Source organism: Vipera ursinii (assembly GCF_947247035.1).
Source record: "Vipera ursinii genome assembly, chromosome: 1".
Lineage (NCBI taxonomy): Eukaryota > Metazoa > Chordata > Lepidosauria > Squamata > Viperidae > Vipera > Vipera ursinii.
Genome location: NC_139512.1, coordinates 338,356,006 through 338,360,150, shown reverse-complemented (window position 1 = coordinate 338,360,150; position 4,145 = coordinate 338,356,006).

Here is a 4,145-nt window from a genome sequence, read left to right as displayed (position 1 = left end):
TTCTTTACGCGCCTGGATCCGCCGGCACCGCCCCTTCCTTCTCAGGCGCAGGAGCTCCTCCCCCGCGGCAAGGCTCTGTCCTGGGACTGGCGCCTTCGTCAAACCACTTGTGGGGAGCACAGGGGTCTTCAAACTTGGCCCTTTTATGACTTGTGGACTTCAACTCCCAGAATGCCTGGCTGAGGAATTCTGGGAGTTGAAGTCCACAAGTCATAAAAGGGACAAGTTTGAAGAGACCCCTGTTCTAGCAGGAATTGAAGCTTTAAAAATATATGTACGTGTATATCTATATATCTGTATCTATATATCTAAATCTATATATTTCGCATCTGAATATTTGAAATGAAAAGTGCTCCTGCCCAAGAACTGGTGCCTGTTAGATCCTTTTCCTTGGCCTTTATGCAATTTATCTGGATCTCTTGCTAAATTTGATGAACAAGGCAGAATGATTACATAACGAAAGCCTAGCTTTGAATGAATTCTACTGGCCTACCACTAGATCCTGATCCATCTTCTATCTAACACATCTTATGATCTAACAATCTGTGTTGGCTTTTTTGAATTAGCTGTCTTAGATTCTAAAAGTTTAGTTCCTAAAGAAGTAATCTTGTAAATAATTTTAATATCCTCCTCTAGTGCAGGGTAGGCAACCTTGGATCTTTTATGACTCAAGGACTTCAACTCCCAGAATTCCTGAGCCACCATGGCTCAGCTTGGAAACCTCTCTCTTTCCCCTCATTGTGGCTGGCTAATATTTTAATATAGTGGTCTGGAAGGTAAGCAATTACTTAGTATGCTATCTTTCTTGTTGGTAGCCACCCCATATTGTCTTTTTTGTAACATGTAGAACTACTACGGTCTCTGGATGGTTCTCTAATATTATCTTTGGGGTTTTATAATTGTAATATATCAATTGTTTTAAAATCGGGCAATTATTTAATTTCTTTTTAATATTTGTAACTTTGTATTTTATTCTTGCCCTGTGAACCACCCTGAGTCCTCAGGGAGAAGGGCAGTATAGAAATAATATTAAATTAAATTAAATTAAAATTAGTATTTGCTCTTCTGAGTTCTTAATTTTCTTCATCTTTGTATTTTTGCTTAACAGAAATAGGAAGATGGGATCAGTACCATACAACTGTGGTCCTCAACATTTTCTTCACCATGGACCCCCTTTAATACCTTTTGTGGCCACAGACCACCAAGATTTACGTAACTCAAGATTTAAATTATAAGACTGCTTCAACCCTTCATGGACATCCTCTGACAGGGGTCCCCAACCCCCAGTCTGTGGACCAGTACCGGGCTGCAGCATGCTACCAACCGGGCCAGACAAACAGCAAAGCCCCACCCGCAGGATGCAGGCAGCATACAAAACCATGCACCCTTCGGTCCACGTAAAAACTTCTCTCCACGGAACCAGTCCCTGGTGCCCAAAAGGTTAGGGACCTCTGCCCTATCACATTGCAACTCCTCAGGGGTCCACAGACCGTAGGTTGAGAATCATTGCCATACAACTTAGTAGAATTATTGGGCTCAGACAATAGCAGTTAATGATGCAGTTAAATAATTTAAGACTCTGGGCTCAATCATTTGCAAGACGTGGGTTATGGGGTGGTGTTCCTTTTTAGTGACAGAAATGCCTATTACTTTGCTTAGGTGAAAATGTGGTAAATTAAATATGTTATGTTTAGGCAAGCTGGTCTTTCATCCTGCTTCTGCAAAATGGGGTCCCAAAATCTTTCTCTGTTGACATCATTGATAGCAATAAGAAAAATATGTTTCTGAGGCAAACTCAAACTTTCACCTGCATGCTAAAATGAAAAGGCTTGGAGGGAAATCAGGGGTGATTTGTGTGGGAAGAAATGGCAATCTGTGTTTATGAACTAGGCTATGAGAATGCTGAATCCCTGAAAAATAAAGAATGTTGTTCCTTATTTTTAATTCTGTATATTTCTTTTAATGCCTCCAGCAACTGTTTTGCCCCTTGTAATAAAATGAACAAGTTTACCAAAGTTGAAGGCTGTCCTCTCTGAGCAAATGAGGAAGCAATTTCGGCCCTGCATTGATGACAAAAAAGGTGGAGCCGGGCCAGTGATCCTTGGCAGGAGAACAGGGGCATTTACTATGCAACATTGGAGCTTGTGCCATCTTGGCCATACCCTGCAATTTTGCCAATGTTGAAAGTGTAGCTTCTGTATTTGCACCGCAGCAATAGATGAGAGAATGTTGACTTAAAGCTGCATTTGGGAAATCCTGATTGGTAGAAAATGCATTTTCTTGCCAGTTCCCAATACAGCCACAAGAACAAAAACCTACTGTTCATTCTTCCCCCCTCCAGCAAAAAAAACAGTATGCTCAGCATAGTAACATTTTGACTGAAAATGCAAAGGGGCCAGGGTTGCTGTGTGCATGTTGGTATTGACTATTGAAAGCAGAGGGGCCTAGGCAGTGCCATTGTAAAGAGAACTGCTGTGTGCTTGGATTCTTTGTCAGGGAAGGTATTTACTATGCTTAACGTTTTGCTGATTACTTCAAAGTGTCTTTTTTTTAAAGAAAAAAAATTCATAGACATTCCCCATTCATTAACAAGGATGTTTTAAAATACCTAAACATTTCTACAATTTTCCAAATAAGTTCAAATTTCTTTAACAGTTTCAGGTCATATGCACAATCCTTTCCTTCCTTCCTTCTTTCCTTCCTTCCTTCCTTCCTTCCTTCCTTCCTTCCTTCCTTCCTTCCTTCCTTCCTTCCTTCCAGCAGATGGGTATCTGCAGCAAAGCAAAGTTATGACAAACTATCTGCAGTAATGTCACTTCACAAGCCTTCCTTTACCTTTTCTTGCCTGTGTTATAAGGATTACAACATGGGGCTTCAGTAATGACATCCTTAAAGGTAAAAGTAAAGGTTCCCCCGCACATGCGTGCTAGTCATTTCCAACTCTAGGGGCCGGTGCTCGTCTCCGTTTCAAAGCCGAAGAGCCAGCGCTTGTCTGAGGACGTCTCCGTGGTCATGTGGCCGGCATGACTAGACACCAAAGGCGCACGGAATGCTGTTACCTTCCCACCGTAGTGGTCCCTATTTTTCTACTTGCATTTTTACGTGCTTTCGAACTGCTAGGTTGGCAGAAGCTGGGAGGAGTAACAGGCGCTCACTCTGCTACACAGCACTCGGGATTCGACCCGCCAAACTGCCAATCTTCTGAATGACATCCTTGCATATGCTCAAATGGCACAAAAACATATCTTGTTCCTTGCTTGCCAACAAAAAACAGGCCAGACGCCCAAGAGGGCTTGTTTTCTGCCAATAATTGCCTTGTATTTGCCAAGAACAGAGTATATGCAGCCTGCTGCGGGTATGTTTTTATGCTGGCAAGAATTAATAAAGAATTTTTTTGCCACCTGCTTGAATTTTTTTTAAAAAATTTGAGAATCAAGTGTATCAATAGACATCACTAGCGGAGAAAATAATCTACTTCTTCTTTTCCAGTGGTTTACAAGCATATTATTGTCTCTGCAGCTTTATTTTCTCTGAATTAAAGAATTAGTGGGTTCCCAGATTCTGCATTTTCTATCTGAATTCAGTAGAATAGAGAGAAAGTATGTCCTGGAAAATTTTTCTTTTGAGTGGAGTTTATTTATTATAGGTAGTCAGTTTGGTCTGGTTAAGGCTAGAAAGTAGGAGGCCATGAGTTCAAGTCCTGTCTTAACCTTGAAAGCCAGCTGGGTGACCTAGGGTCAGTCATTCTCTCTCAGCACAACCCACCTCACAGGGTTGTTGTGGGGGAAAGAGGAGAAGGAAGGTGTGTTGGATATGTTCTTCTCCTTGAGTTATTTGGAAACACAATAAAGATGGGACCCAAATAAGCAAACAAACAAATCCTTAAAAAACAGTGACACATTTGTTAAATAATTGTCATACCTTTCAAAAATACAATATCTCCATAATACTGCCTCAGTACTATAGCTAGCAGTGTAACTATGGAACAATTTCAGGAAGTATGCAGATAATCTTTTCCATTTCTTTCCTTTTTAATGTTCTTTTTAATGTTTTTTTAAACTTTTAATGTTATTTTATTCTCTTCCTTATTTATACAACCTATGTGCAATATATCCTGTATATTGAGAGAAGCTGTGTTGGAAGAG